At 41.2% G+C, this 17,017-nt stretch overlaps 1 protein-coding gene across 16 annotated transcripts in view; it reads right to left on the reverse strand.

Moving 5' to 3' along the window:
* The window catches only part of MAGI1 (membrane associated guanylate kinase, WW and PDZ domain containing 1), a 336,356-nt gene that overhangs the window by 205,568 nt on the left and 113,771 nt on the right, over positions 1 to 17,017 (reverse strand). The window lies entirely within an intron of this gene.

Raw genomic sequence — 17,017 nt, forward strand, 5'->3', positions numbered from 1 at the left:
TTTAGAAAAGCCTATTCTGTGAATTTAACTTCTTGAATTTTCCAGAGTCTAAAGTAAACAATCAGTTGTATTTCCCAGCTATGCCAGAATGTTTCCCACGAGGTCCCCATATGAGATAACCAGTAAGGGTAAAACACTTTCATGTTCTGGAGTCCCTTGTAAGCTGTTTCTATGAATTCATCTCCAGAAACAAAAAGTCAATATGCAGTTGGTTTTCTGCCCACCGCACCACCCCTCATCACTCGTTTGATATTTACTTTATTTTTAATTAAAAAGATGTATAGTCCCTTCGAGGGTACTAAAGCAGAGCAACTGTTTAGAAAAATCAATATAGGCAGGGTTGTGGCTCTCCATAGGAAGTTTAATTCTTGACAGCAGATCTGCAGCAAACCAGACAAGAGTATGAAGTGATCCCCAGAGTTTCAGAATGACCCATTCCAAGCACCCCAGAAAAACTGGGCTGAGCTGCACCACTTCCAACAGCCTCTACTCCAGCCCTACAAGCTCTGCCATGGAAAAGCTCAGACTGAGCAAGAAAATTTGGTGGTCATTATATACCAATAAAAGAGACTAAAACACCACTGTAAGAAGCTGGAAATGCAGAGGGAAATGTTGATTATAAACCTGCCTGGCCAGGACCTCCAGCTGGCAATGGAGAAAGTGAGGTAAAGGGAAGAGACAAGCAAATACCACTGATAGCTGACACTTTCCAGGCCTTTAATGTGGGAATGAAAATTTGGCTGGTTCATTGCTACAGCACCCACCCTCACTCCAAAACTCAAGATACATTTTGCACTTGTAGAACAAACAGAAATTTTAAAAATAACCTGGTCACTAGAGATTAGATGTTCCAATATTTATCTTCTAGAACCCCTATCTTTAGCTATCCAGCATAATTTTGATGAGTTCCTGGGATTAACACAGGTAAAAGTGTATCCAGAACGTGTAATACATTGGTAAATAAGATGAGTTACAATCTGACTCCATCAGCAATTTATTCTCATGAGTGTAAGATGTGAGAAAGACCCTGATTTTTGTCTATCTATACACATTGAAAGGAGTAACACTGCATTTATTTTGGTGTTTTCCTCATTCACCTATACACTGATAAAAGCAAGACTGACATAACTTCTAGGACAACACTGAATTTTAAATTCAGACACTTGGCATTGGCTCAAGAAATGAGTGAGGCCTGGAGAAAAACATTTAATTTAAAACCAAATGTCTCCCTTCTGGAATCAAAGTGATTCTAGCTATATTTCCCTGGCTTACTTATAACACAGTGGCCTATGCAAGTTTTCTCCCCCATATCTTTTGTGCCTGAGCATGTCTTTAGACACCTGGATATAAATTTAAATTATCTTTATTTTAATGAATTGAAAGGTTGGAAGGGGTGTTCCAATTTCACATGCCTGCCCTGGATAGAGGTAAGCTATTTATGCCTTGAAAAACAATCAGTTAACAATAAAAAAAAAAGGTATATGCCACAAATACAGCAGATGCAGCCTTCCAGGTACTGTCTGCAATCAAGCACCAGCTTCACAGCACTAAAGATGAGTCTCTGAGATAATGCATCTATCCAAAAGCACAAAAATATGCACAACAGGGCTGCATCATAATAGGTATTCTGACTCTACTGAACTATTTTAAATGACATAGCAAAATTAAATTTCATTGCAACTCACTTGATCAATCAAGGGGAAACAGCAATACTTTTAATGTTTGCAAAAGCCATCAGCAGACTGCAATCGAAATGTCTTAGCAATTGTCTTGCCTACGCAAAGAGATTTTTGTTAAAACTGCAAATATAGGAAGCCTTTAGATGAAATATCCAAAATGTTTAGGAATGAGACAGTACAAAAGTTGTTTCTAGCAAGTGCTGACCCCAAAAGGAAAGGCCTTCAGAACATGGTAACTCCTCTGACAGACTACAGGAATACTAAAGAATCAAGGCTTTTTTTTCTAGATACATGAAATGAAATAATCTGCCTCACTAAGAAATGTTCCCAGGGAACACAGTAATGAGATATAGCAGTAGATCCTGCTGCAGCCTTAATTACATGGGTCACAAGTGAAAAAGGATAACTGCCAGCAAGTGCAGTAGCCTTGGAATCATAGAATCATAAAATCCTAAAACTCTTTAGGTTGGAAAAGGCCTCTTAAGATCACTGAGTCCCATCATTAACCCAGTGCTGCCATGTTCACCACTAAAGCATGTCCCTAAATGCCACATCCATACTTTTGTTTGAACACTTCCAGAGCTGGCAATTATACCAGTTCCCCTGGCAGCCTGTTCCAATGCCTGACCACCCTTTGCATGAAGAAATTTTTCCTACAATCCAATCTAAATGTTTCCCTGTGAAACTTGAGGCTGTTTCCTCTTGTTTTATTGCCTGCTATTCGGGAGAAGAGAGGGACTCCCACCTTGCCACCCCCAGCTCATCCTCTTCACAAGACATTAGTGAGAGGTGAGAGCACTGGCTGAATAATTGCATTGAATTTAAGTATGCAGGAGAGTAAAGTTGTGGGTTTGCTCTGTTAATTCTGCACCCTGCACGGTGAGCATGGAGCCCTCTGTGCTGGGTACCACCCATCAGCCTGGCGGGGCGAGGTCAGGAAAACCACCAGGACATCATTCCTCTGATACCATTGGCTGCATGAGAGAAATTAAGGCTCAAGGAACTAAATCACACTTGCACAGTGTGCTTTATATATATGTTTTATATATTAATGCATGATGAAAGTAATAAAAATAAGGTATAATTAGACCAGGAGAGAGTCCAGTAAAAGTTTTTAAGGCAAAAAGAACTTGCACTGTTTCTTGCCAAACCAAACTTCTTGAGGTTCATCTTTTTTTTTTCTCCTTCAAGCTGCCCTTCCTTTCACCTTGCCTTTTACGAGGCCCCATTTAGAAAGGTGATCCCTGAACTCACAGACTTGGTCTTTCACAAAGCCCAGAGACAGAGAGGTTCACTCGAGTACAGGCCATCAATTCTGGAAAGAGACTTCTGCGCCTGGATTCAAAAGGGAAGTTGCTGAAGATCTTTCCAAAAACAACACACTTTAAAATGTGTGCTTAATGTGTGGATTAAAGGGAGCTGGCCTGAGCTGCCAGCTCAAGGGGAAAATAAGAGCTCTGACTTAGCAGTTTAGAGCATGTTAACATTAAAGCCATGAGGAAATCTTGTGCTTGCAGTCATAGCCAGGACATAAGCAAAGGCATGGTTTCTACTTTTTCACTTGTGGTTAGCAGGCTTAGGGGACTGAAATGGCCAGCTAAGATGTTACTTTACACAGCTGGTCTCCAGTACTGCTGCTGCTCCATTGTTTGGGTGGCTTCAGGCTGATGCCACACAAAAAAAGTAAGACCAATCTTCAGTAAATAATTTAAACATGCAGCCATCAAAGTGGTTGTATGCCTCCCAAGAGCGAAACTCAGACTACAAGTGGAGAAAATCCTTACCAACCAAGAGCTATTTGAAATTTCTTGAAGACTTTAATCTGGTCAGCAAACTGGGAAACACAGCCTGATGCACATTTCGTTTACATCTGCACCTGGTTTTATTGCAGAAAATCAAGTAGATTCAATGTTGACATTTAGAGATAACACAGAAGATTTGCCCTTTTGAATTTTCTAAAAGTCATGGATAGGTCATTTTGGCTTAGCAGTCTGTGCCTAGGAGTTCTTCTTAAATTGCAAGCGACTGGGATGTGTTATACCCAAAAGATGGAAGAACCTTGAAGTGTCATTCAGAGATCTGAACCTGAGACTGTGCAAATTATCTGAACCCCTTATTGGATCACATACTCCTATTATTTACATTCCCCCTGAACCCCTGACTTGAGGGGCACTACAGCTAATTTACTCATGTTTGAGTGAGAGGCAAACAGTCATTTTGTAAGGAATTCTTCACTTTCAAGTTTCAGCCATTCACTCCTAGGACGCAGCACAGTCACAATTTCCTTAAAGTCATTCTATGATAATCACTAGACTGGCAGAGCCCACAAAAGAGCCTGAACCACAAGTCACGAAGAGAAAAGCTACTCCAAATGTGTTTGAAATTTTAAATTTTTTAGAAATATGTGATTTCAGACTGCAGACACAGACTATACTCAGGTAATTACAGAACTCAACAAAAGTAACACTTGTGATCCCAGCCCATGAGACTGCAAGCCAAGATAGTCACATCTCCACACAACCATTTGAGAAACATCATACTGAAGGCCACCATCAATGTCAAATCCAGTCTCCTGAAATTGCAGGTATCCATGAATTAAAGCATTTAATCTGCAAAGGCCCACAAAATATATTCTCCCTCCACTATTAGTCACCACAGCAAAACCTCTAACAAATACCATGCATTTAGTAGCACAGGACTGGCCACAAACTGTTTAATGTACCAGATGAAAAACATGGAAAGGTCAAAGGCAGTGTCAGGGTTCCTACAATTTTAGGGAAGCTGAGTTGGTTAAACAACAAAATTGATTTTAAAGCTCCTAGGAAAACAGGCTCTCGCCACCTGCTACAGCAACATGCACGGTCTCAATTCAGAAAGAAAATCAAGAACTAAAACAAGTTCTCCTTGAACCTTAAAATATGCAAACTTAAACTTGTAGGTAATTCATCACAGCCTTTTGAAAATCAAGTATTTTTTATCATTTAATGCACACTCCTTTTCATGCATCTGACTTACCAGAAAGTCTTACAGAGATCTTTCCCTACTCCTCTTGCACAGCACACACAAAACCTTGGTTTAGCTACAGGCAGGTAAATTCTACCTCAGAGTGCCAAAACCTGCACCAAACACCAATTGCTGTGGTATCTTCTGTTACATAAATATATAACAAAGATAGGCCAAACAGCCAAAATATAACAAGAACTTCCAGCTTCTAGTCCCCAATCTGGATACCTGACCACAACTCTAGACATATGAGCTCTCTTTCCTTTACTACCAAATGCCTGAACTTGTTGGACTCCTTCGGTATTTTTAATTTTAAATTTTTATTGACTTCAGTGTTCCTTGCCAAGACTGTAAAAGAATTTTTGCTGAAGATTAGGATTTGAGATTGGCATGCATTTCTTAGGCTTATTTGACAGGCTAGAGCCAAACTGGTATCAGTCTTCTGGGAAACATGGACCCCTGGGGAGGATGAATGCTGTAAATCTGAAAGATTTGTCCAACTATAAATACTGTATCTTGAGAGTCGAGACCATCATTAACTTAGCAAAACTCTAAATGCACATTGTAGCACCTGAAAATGGTATCATATCACTAATACAATAGTGAGAACGATTTTGATCTGCAAACACACATGAAGCAACAATTCTGAAAAGAAAGCCATATTTAAGCTTCTAAGTGATGGTCCCTTTAAAGTAAAAAGCAGTCATTTAAAATTAAGGCTCAAATATAGTTCAGTAACCAGAGTGTCAGGATTTTGATTCTGCAGGGACAACACTGACGATGTTTTAATTAAGCCCTCTACTAATCCTCACGTCTCAAGTCTCAGACTGCCTAATTCTTTTGCAGAAGGGTGATGTATTTCAACAAGGGAAGTCATACACCGATTTTAGATACTGGTAGGGTTACATAGCTCCAGTTTTTGTTGAAAGCAGGTTATATTTTTGCTGACTTACATTCTGTTATTTTAGTGAGGTTTGTTACCACACCCCAAGAAACAGAAAATGGATTTTGCCAAGTTAACAGTATTTTTCTTTTTTGTTGTTGTTGCTGAAAAAGCAGTGAAGTTACAAAGTTGCTATTAGAAATTTGGCAGCTATGATCCTTCTCAGCTTTTCTTGGCTGCAATATATTTAGCATTGCTTAAACAGCTTGCAAGAACCTGTGTAAGTCCAGAAAACAACTCCTCTGAGTAAGCTGATTTTCCACAATGACAGTGAAGGTTTCATGCCCATTAAGTCAATTTAACCAAGTCACCTCCCTGAAATGTAACTTAACTCTACAGAGGAAAACCAGCCTTAGATATTCTGTATTAAACACAGTGGGAAATTCTATTTAATCTTCTCTGATCATCCTTTGATATAAAGATCACTTGTTGAAGACATAGTTGGCAATGCCCAAATATCCCCTCATACAGAAGAGCTGCTTTGAGGACCAGGAATCATCTGACTAATGCAGCTGATCATCTTTCATTAAAAAAATGCTCACACTGAGAGTGAGAAAAAAAGGTACCTCCACAGCAAAGCAAACACAGAAAAGAAAAAGGCCCAGCAATCTCTTTGGCTACTTTCTTCTCTTGTTCAACCCTGAGACTCCAGTGTACCTCCTGTGCACACTCAGGCAGAGAGAGCTGACAAAGGCTGATTTTCTTCCCGTTTGATCCTTCAGAAAACTGAACACTGAGAAGCATTAACACACACTGCAATTTCTGTGAACAAGGTTTGTCATCCCTGGTTCCCCTCTAGCAGTCAAGAGAGGCAACAATCTGCCTTTCTGACAACAGCTTTCCACATCCTACTCTATGTATCTTTACCTCAGAACCAAAGAATCAACATCAGACATGAAGCTTTAAATACAACCCCTCCAGAAGTGATGCAGGCTCAAGCCTTCCCACTGTACCACCTGTGGCTGCACATCAAGCACATTTTGGGAAAAAACACAATATCTGCTGTAGAAGGCAAGAGTCTGAAAGTGAGCTTAGCAATATGAGGGAATAATCACTTCAGGGGCTGGTGAGATCCTCAGTGAGGCAGTCTCTCAAATAGGGAGACCCAAGTTGGTGTCTGGTTGCTGATCAAGGAGTGATGAGAGCCATAGGAAGGAGAGAGGAAAAACTGGGAAAAGCTAAAACATCACCAGTGATGAATTGGGGATGCAGTTTTACTAGAAACCTAGGGAAGTTTGGAGAAAGACCACCATGATCCACATCTCTGTCCCACAAGCTGCACCAGTAAAGCATCCCTCTGAACATACCTTTCTTTTCTTCTTCAAAATAAAACCCAAAGGAACTCAAACAAACCAACAAAAACTTTGATACACAGCTAAATTTCGAGCAAATAGTGTTGTTTCAGAGCTCCAGATGGTGAAGTGCATGTTTGGACTTTGCCCCCTCACAAGGGCTTGCAGATCCCCCTCCATATGACAGACTTTGCTCAAGATAAGGGGGACAAGTTGATTGAATTCAAGCAGCAAGGAAGAAGCAGGTCTGAGAAACAAACTCATAGCATTCCTTGATCAGCAGCTTTTGCACAAAACAGGCCTGGATCAATCTATGCTGATAAGCCGTAGATTGTGGGCATTAAATTCAGCCACGTCTCATAGCAGTCACAAAAGATTATGGTGCAAAGTCAACAGTATTGACAATTACTGCAGTGCCTGAATTCCAAGACCTCTGCTGTGTAATTTGGAGGTTACACTGCTGCAGAGGAGGCCCAATGGGTTGAAAAGAGAATTTTAGATACAGGTTTAATAAATCCAAATTTCAATCCTGGCAACTATTTCTTGTACCAGAAAATAAAGTTGAATCAGTGCAAAACTTGAATGAGTTCATAAAAAACAATGCTTCTCTGACCTGGCATTTAAATCCACAATGTTAGGTAGGTGCAGCACTTTAAACTACTGTCAGGAGAATCCATGTTCAATTTTACTCTGTATTATAATTTTTATTGCAGCTTTACCCATATAATGCAAAAATCCCCTAAAAACTCCAGAAATGAGTCTAGTTCACTTAATGTAAATACATCACACGTGCCTTGGTTTGACCCCTCTCAATCTTTCAGGTTTATTGCTGCCTTTAGACCACCCGATGAGAACAGCTTGTTGGAAGCTGCTCTTCAGGAATCTGTGCTTTCTGTGTCCACACCTGCCTTATTGGCAGGACTTGCACTTGGCTGTGACCACTGTGACTTCCATGGCTTACTCAAGTCCTAGTTTAATGCAATATCGCCCTCTTATTTCTCTTTCCCTCTCCACTTTTGCACAAGCATCAAAGCTGCAGTCATCACCATGGAAACTAGCTGGAGAATTAAAAAAATAATAAAAGCCTACAGAGTCATGCAAAGCTTGTGCACTGCCACCCACTGGGTACTGGCGTTAGGGAGCCTCCAAGTACAAAGCAACCCTGCTCAGTGTAAGCAAAGATCCTCTTGCTGCAGTGCCTGCATTCAGACCCAAATATGTGTGGTTTTGGCACCAATGAGTCTCTCCTCACAGGGCAGGATTTGCTCATAGTGCCCAGATCGCCCATGTGAAACTCAAGGTCAATAGACTCGGACTCCCTGTCCTATCTCAACGTAGGAATCTCCTGTTTTCATGCAAGTTTAATCAGCAGTGTGCTCATGCATGATACATTGCTCCATCCTCTGCAGTGGCTTATTCCCAAAGTGCAGGCTTGTGCATCCTGGGAAAACACACCCTTGCAATTCCAGAGGGAGCTGCAAGGCTGGGGTTTATCAGGATCAGGCCATGAACTTGCAGCTTCTTTCTATGAGGCATGAAATGCCCAAGAAGATTTGGGATTTTGGGGAGCTTGCTTTTGTTGATCCGTAATGCTTTTTGTTACTGGCCAATAGTAACTAATAGCAGGTTTTTCTTTAGGAAGATCTCCATGGTGATCTGAGCCTGCTGACATCAGCTGGGTTTTTTTTTGGTGTGGATTTAAGAACAAAAACCGTAGTCTAATTAAAGGGAAAAAGACCTCAAAAAATTGGACAATGGAGGAAGAACTCCTGTACACGCTGCAGTTCAGTTCAGTCTTCCAGAAAGAAGCAAAAACACCCTAAAGAAATCTCTCTGATGTAGTTTATGTCCTTAAAATAATTTAGCAAAACCTTGACTACTTTTTCAGTAAATGATTGAGCATGCCATAAAGAAAATTAGTTGATGGGGAGAAAAGCAAAAAAAAAAAAAAAAAAAAGAAAGAGAAAAAAAGAAAATAAAATCCCTAAATCCTAAAGGATCAGCAATCTTTACAGGAGTTTAAGACATTCTTCAGACCTGCTGCAGTATTACATATGAGCTCTCTAGCACAAGTCTTTAAAATGAGAAAGGAGGAAAAAAAGGGAAATGTATTCAGACCTGATTTCTTCTTTCTCTATATGTTCCTACAACCTACATTTCAAAATATTTTTTTAATCAGGTGATTTTCATAAATTTGGAAGGGTATTTTTCGATTTCATCTCACACTGATGAAAACAATTGGATGTTTTTCCCCTGCATGACTCTTTTTTCCCTTCTTTCCTCTAATAGGTTTTACAAATGCATCCACACACTTATTTCAAACTGACACTCCAGAAATGAGTTAGAGTTTGTATTTTAATCAGGCACAAGCCATGCAAGAAAGTAATTTAAAGTAGCAGTAATCACACCAATGAAATATTTATGGAAACTGATTAGACCAAACTACTTATTTTTATCTCAGGATATTTGTATTTTACACAACTACTCAAAAAATGAAGCAAGATAAAGAGTTATAGAAAGTTATAGTTCACTCCTTTTACAAACCAGAGCACAGGTATGATTTCCAGAAGGCTGAGCAAGTGCAAGCCAGTGTTTGCAGTTCAGAGCCCAGCATGCTTTGGCTCCTCCGGCCAGATTGTGAGCTACCTTACTGAAGAGGAGACAGGAAAAAAGGACTGGCACAGATCTCCCAGGAACAGCAGTGGAAAGCCATCCCCCAACACAAGGTTTGCTCTCAACACTACTGACTGAGATTAAGCCATGATTTTTGTCTGTGAGCATTAAGCTCAAAGTGAGCAAGACAGACAAATGGTTCTCTATTGACACTTCTGTAATGGTGCCTTCCTATTACTTCTAGTCATAAGTTATCTAGACTCCCAGGTCACTGACCTTCCCAAGTATTCAAAAGTGTATTGGCAGAGTAGAAAACTGGCCTGTGTGGGAGTGACTGCACTTTGTGTTAGAAGGCAGATCTTCAGGATGCCGAATGTTGGACTTTGATTGTTGTAACCCCCCACTTCTGTAAAAGCATCAGCATTGCAGGAAGAAGTTGCAGGTCTTTATAGGGCTACTTATTTATATATAGTGTGGATTTTTATATAGATGTTAAAATGGAAAGCAAATCCCATATGGATGAACAAATAGTTATCTAGAAACACAATATACAGAGGCTAGAGTGGAGTCCTATTTAATCCATTCTGGACCTAAGGCACCATTTATGTGACAAGCTGCAGTGTAGAAAAGTAGTTTTCATGCCAAATACAGTCCCTTTGTTGGTGCCAAGGCCAAAAGAGCAAGAGCAAATGTAGAACTTGCAATTCTTCCCTTGGGGGCCTTCCACAACAGCCTGCAGACAGGGAAACACCACTGAGTCCAGGCATGGTTCTGTGCCCTCCAGCAACCTGAACAACTCAGGTGCTGCTGGTTGCACTGCCAGGCTAATCCCATCCTCCCTGTACACATCCTCTGGGAGGATGCCTGTCTGGCTTTGTCCCCTGCTGTCCTTCTGCCCTGCCCCCCAGGGCAAGGGCTGCCTTGGACTACAGAGAAATTTGCCCAGACACTGCCTCAGGATTCCTGAACTATCTGAAAGACCACTTACTTGACAGCATCTACAGGGTTTCTTCTGAAAGCAAGGCATATAACAATTCATTGGAGTGGACTGGCACAAAATACATATTTGGAGGGTAGGACAAATTATTAACAAGAAGGGGGAGAGCTCAAAAACACCAAATGGCCTTGCATGGAATCAGCAAAGCAAAGGGTCTGTGATTTCTGCCACCTCAATATAGAGAAAAGAAATTGCCTTCTAAAGATCCCTGGGTAGAAACCTTCAGGCAGAAGGAAAGATGATTAGTTTGCAAATTTGCAAGCTTTCCACTAAACAACAGTTGATGACAGCATTAGAGATGGGAAGCTGCAAGGAATTAAGGGATAAGAAGCACAGGAAAAGTCACATGATAAACTCTGCACAGAAGAAGACAGAAAACTTGAAGTCAAAATCTATAAAGCAGTTTATCTTAGAGGCAGAGGCAAGAATGTCAGGTTTTCCATCTCACGTTGTAATGGCTAGCTCTCCAAGGAAACACTGGATGTGTGCGTGTGTTTTTCTGAGTATTTCCTTAGCTGACATGGGGAACAAAGGTAAGTGCCCTTCTGAGCATCCTCTTCACTGCTGAGAGTCATTACAACTTCCCTCTTTAAGTATTGTGCAAATGTCTTAGGATGAAAATAATTGTAAAAGATATAGTAATTCTAGAAAAGCACACGCAGTTAAAATTACACATAGGAATTAGAGCAGCCCCTCAATTCTATAGACTGGAGTGCTTTTGGTAGTATTTCCCAGAAATGTTGCTGAAACTAATAACATGTCCAAAAGCTGAAATTAACTTTACATGCTACTGCCACATCGAAGCTGTATTTCTAATTCAAATCAAATGAAAAATGCATTCCAAAATAGGGCAAAATGAATAATGAAGATGTGGAAATCAAAGGATCTGAAACAGGATTTATCTGTCACAAGTGTCTGGGAAGGACAGGCACCAGTACACATGTTAAACACGATGACACTTCCCTAGAGACTTACGATAATACTTCACCCTTAAATAACACACTCAAAACATTTCACAGACATTAACTAATTAATCCTCAATCCTCATGTGGCTGTAAAAATTACACGGTAGGGAAATAAGGTCAGATCTTCAGAGGAGATCAAGCTGAGATTAAACAGTCTGCCCCAAGGCTATACACTGACTTGACAGCAGAGACAGGGTTACAGTTCCCAGGTTCAAGAGCCACCCCACCACCAGAACACCCTTGGAGGGACACTGACAGCCCCAAACATCTCCAGCAGCTGCTCAAACAAAGCAAAAGGTTTAGGCAGGGTCAGATGCCTCCCTGGGCTCCAAGACAAGCCCCTAAACACATGTCTAAGGCAGTAAGCTGTGCACCCACAGACCTCCCTCTCCTACTGCGGCTCTGCAAACCAGCATGTGCTGGGGGTCAGGGAGAGGGGAGGTTTCCTCAGCAACCCTTGTGCTGCACCTCCCCAGGACATCTTCCTCACAGATCCACATTTGCTGCATGCCAGGTAGCCATCATCACTTCAGCTTATGAGAGACTCCGGATACCTGGGGCACATTTTACAAACACTCTACAGAGCATGGTGCAAACTGCACCTGATCAGGTCCAACCTATCAGAGCCTTCAGAGCCCCGGAGTGTGAGGATGAATGGAGAAAAGGTGACTTTCAGCAGCGTTGAAAGCACTCAGGCAGGCCACAGCAGACGATGCACTGGCACACTCGGCCTCCTGGGAACCAAGCAATTCCCAGAACACAAAAAATGTGCAGGAGGAGATCAGCCCACGCAGCCTGCAGTTAAATACTCCCTAGGCACAGGGGAAAACAAGCGGCAACAGCTCTGCACTCTTGCCCCTGTGAAACTAAACAGAATGGCTACAGCCAAGGAGAGGGTGCTGGTGGCCTGGCCCAAGGACCCGTTGTCCAAAAACACCCCAACTTCTACCATTTGTTGTGGCATTTGAACAGCTGTTAGTTTTACCTGCGGCAATGACTCTCAGCTTTTTGAGAAAGTACTTCAGTGTACTTTGAAAATAGTGAGGCACTGTTTAAAAGGTTCAGTTTGCATTGCAGCACTGTCAGAAGATTAATAAATTAAAAGCTTGGCTACCACAAGCAGCAGTATGTCTACCAGTCCTGGGCTGCCTTTTTGTGAGGATCTGGGTTCGGTTTTCTGAAGTAAAACTGTGTCTAAACTTTCAATTATATTAAGAAAAGGTAAGTGCTAGAAAACAGCTGGACCTCATAGCTCTGGCAGAAAGTTATTTTAAAAGCCAAGAGTTTAAATGACAGCTTCTTTTTTTAAACTGTACCTGATGGGAAAGGAAAATGGTGCCTGGAGTCTAAGATCTGTGTTGGCAAGAAAGGCTGTGCAAATTGTGAATGGAAGAGGACAGAGGAAAGGGTCCCACTAACGTCAGCAGTGGAAAATCTGGTATTAACTGAGAAAGGTGACTTGGATGAAGATAAATATAGTCCACAAGTAGTCCACAAGTGAAGACAAGTGACTTGCTAGACAAAGACAGCAATGAGCTGTGAGGAAGGGCATAGAGGCAGTGCATTCTGTGAAAAAGGAAAAAGCACGCACACAAAGACGTAAACAAGATTTCAGCTTGAAGGAACTGGCAGTTCCTCTCTGTCACTACCATTTACATTTCATTTCCTCCAGCCTTTATAAAACCTGGCTCCTCTAATTCATTCTAATTCACTCTCTAATGCCTCCACACGGCTCTTTCATTGTGTGTGTGGGCAGTCTAGAAAGCAGTAGTTGGACAGCTTTTGACTGAAAGGAAATGTTTTAGGCACAGCTCAAAGCCTGTGGGAGTCAAGAGAAAGCATTGAATTTGGCCTTTGAAAAAAACAGGATGCCAGGAGAGTCACATGAATGCTTAAAACAAGATGCATAGGCCTGAGTTTGGTTTTAGCCACTAGCTGTAGTAGAGACTGGTTTTAATTAATAGCAGATGGTGGCTCACTCTTTTGGCAAGAGGGCAGATGTAAGTTAAAGTTTTAAGATATCAATACAGTGTTTACCTTGCTTAGTAAAAAACTGCAAACTAAAAGTTCGGCAAACTTTTGTCTAGGACGACACCTGTACAAACACTGCACGGGGACCTGGGATCCAGGTGGACACTTGGCAACATGTGAGGGCTAAGAGCAGTGAAGGGTGCCAGGATCCAAGGCTGCAACAACAAGTGCATAAGCGACTTGATCAAAGAAAGTCATTATTCCCCTTACTCAGCTCTCTTTCAACCACAGCTGGAATAGTGCCTCAAATCTTGAGGCCCCTCTAATACAAGAAAGATGTTGATCAGCTTGGGCAAGTCCCCCTGAGGCCACCAGGATGGGCAGCACTGGAGCATGCAAGCTGTGAGGAGAGGCTGAGTTAGTCTGACCTGGAAAGGAGAAGGCTTTGGGGGGCCTACAGAAGCCATCAAGTACCAAGGCAGGGCTTACAGAGAACACAACCATTCTCCTTCCTCAGTGAAGAGCATGAGACTGTCTGGACTGCATATACTGGAGACACTCCCCTAGGTATTGTTAAGGATTGGTCCAGGAGCTCAGAGAAGCTGAAGAATCTCCATCCTTGAAGGTGCAGACAAAGCCCTGAGCAATCTGGTATAAAGTCAGTGCTGTCCCAGCTTTGAGCACAAGGCTGAACTACACAGTCTCCCAGGAATCTTTCCAATCCAAATGATTTGATGGTATTTGCCACAAGCACAAGTAGTACACAGGACCTAAGTTTATAAAGACAATATATTCCGAAACCCCTAAATTACAGTGCAATTGTAAAAAACCCAACCAAAACAAACAAAAAAACCAAAAAACCACAGTAACCCACAACATACAGACCACTGCTCATACAAAAGCTCACATCTTTTCTCATAAGCCTTTGCAGAACAGTAATTACCTTGGCAAAGACAACAGGCAAGAACTGTGTAAACCAATGCCATCTATTGAGTTTCAGAGACTCAGTCAGCTGAGTGTTTATTGAATAGATTTACAGTTGTACAAAAGTGCAGTAAATTAACAAGATCAGGTGCCTCGTGCAAGCCACCTCAGATGCCAAGACTTGCTCTGCAGAGGGGCACAAAGCAACGAAAGAAAAGCCACTTTTAAAATAAGACTGGTCTGAAAACAAATGAGATTAAATTATTGACTGCAAAGTGCCTCATTTTAAACAGAGATTACTGACTCTGCACTAGTCTTCCACTTGATTTAGATTTCTACTTCCATCTGATTTAGGTTTTATCACTGCAAGAATAATAGCACTTTGACTTTCACATTAAGTAAGTTCTTTTTCACATACAATGTTTCTCAATGAGATATCCCACAGTTTAATTAAATTAAAATTGAAATTGCATTGAAAGAATATAGACCATTTAGTACCTGAGACACTTAAACATTCATTCTGTTTCATGAAGAAATTAATTATGTGAGAGTCATTAACAACAACTGCAATTCCTTATGGATTTAAGTTATGTTTTGAATTCGAAGACTGAAGTTCCCAGCTGATTTAAATTCTTCATGATGGCAAAAATGAATTAATGATGTTAATATTCCATATGAAACTTACCATAGGAATGAAATTCTGTGTTAAATGTAAAGGCAGCAGCTGATGGACAGTGAAAGTAGAGGAACCTCTTTCTATTGTACTGATTTTGTCCTACAGAAGTCTGGAGTATTTTTGGATGAGCTATACTCTATAGGTTCAAACTGAGTACTGGTTAAATAAATGACAGCCTTGGAACTGACTTAACAAATACCAGGACTAGGCTCTGGCTTCCCTGTATCACCTTCTCTCTTTTCTGCATGAAAACCTCAATTTATTTTTTTTTCCTCAGCCATGGTTTAAGAGAAATCTTTTCCAGCCAGATGAAAAGTGAGAATGATAAAAAAAGACCTATAAAGAATGATAAATACGGTATTTCAAAATTGGGCACCCTGCTGTTAATTGTCATCATTTCCTCCACAGTTTATGCATATTCAAATTATGCTTGCACTTCTCCTTCTGGGGAAACAGTTTGAAAGGGGCAAGAGGAATCTCTACAGCAGATCCTGCAGTTTGAAAATTCACATGCTGCATCAGTTGGATAGCAGAGCCAATTTTCCAGATATATAAATCTGGGTTTAACTTCTGCGAGAAAAATATTCACATCCATCCCTTTTATGAGGCTATAGGGACATCTCTGTTGGCTGACAGCATCATGCAGGGAATCAGAATGAAGATGCAGGGCAAATTCTAAGCCAGCATAACCCCCATATATATGACCTCCTTTGCCCAGATCCAGGGCTCTGTTTTGGAACTGAAACGTAAATGGTGGCCTCTGCTGAGGAATTGCTCTCCATTGTCAAAGCCAACCGAGTGCACAGGGTTCAATTTGCTTCCAGGAAAAAAGAAAATCACTGATTAATTAAAATGCAAAGGCATCTTCCTGCCAAATATTTTCCAGCCTTATGTTTAGCTAAGAGTAATAAGGCTCACCCATATAATCCAAGACTGGTAGCCATTCTCAACATGCTGTCATCTATCACCCAACAAAAGTCCCTCTTTGCTGAGCAACAGATTGCGACCAAGCAGACGGGCAGCACATCAGCTGAGGGTTTCACTGGTGTCTAACCCACAGCTCCTTTGGTCTAAAAGCCAAGATAGCTGCTCCCTTTACTACAACCATGCCTGGCTGGCCTAGAAACACCACCAGTGACAGCTTGAAAGAGCTGTTTCAGGACAGGGAATTCAATGTAGCAGTGGGATGGAGCTCCAAGTGCTGCCCAAGGCTCTTCAGGCTCCCAGGTGATGCCAAGCCACAGGAGCTTTTACCACACCAGCTGAAATCCCCCTTGACTCCCATGAGATGAGCCATGCTTTAAATGAGGCCTGTGCTAAGAGTGCTCTGCTGATGAAAATAATCACCATTAAAAAGCAATATTTAAAGAGCTCCTTATTGGAGCCCATGCAGGACCAGGGGGCCTACACTGCAATTTTAGGGCAAGTTTATCCATCTACTTGAACAGATAAAATGGTGACCTCCTTCAAACAACCCTTCTGATGCTGAAAGGCCAGGAAATACAGTCATAGTAGGATTAATGACTTGAATTAACTCTCTTGCACCTGTGCCTCACTGTATCCACGGCAAAGATGGACAGTAGCTTTGCCTTCTTAAAGTAACATTTGAGGGTTTCTTTGTCTATGTAAAATCTTTTGTCTCCCTGTCTCACTAAAGAAACTACTTCAGAAGGAAAAATGCCTCCCACTGTAAAAGTTTCTTGATATGAAAAATGCAAATCTCAAGCAGCTATAATGAAGAAAATCAATTTTAGACTCCTGGTGGCTATCTTCCTGCAAAGCTGTATTATTTTTCATCAAGTATCTACAAGAACCAGATCACGTTTCTAGCTTTCTGTTCCTCTCCTGTGTAATGAGGGAGAATCATGTATATTGCTTTCATTTAATTTACCCTAGAAATTCAGAGTTATTGATTGTAGTTGGTAGACTTCCTAGCTGTAAGAGACTGGAAGCA

This window comes from Aphelocoma coerulescens, chromosome 12 (assembly GCF_041296385.1).
Source record: "Aphelocoma coerulescens isolate FSJ_1873_10779 chromosome 12, UR_Acoe_1.0, whole genome shotgun sequence".
Lineage (NCBI taxonomy): Eukaryota > Metazoa > Chordata > Aves > Passeriformes > Corvidae > Aphelocoma > Aphelocoma coerulescens.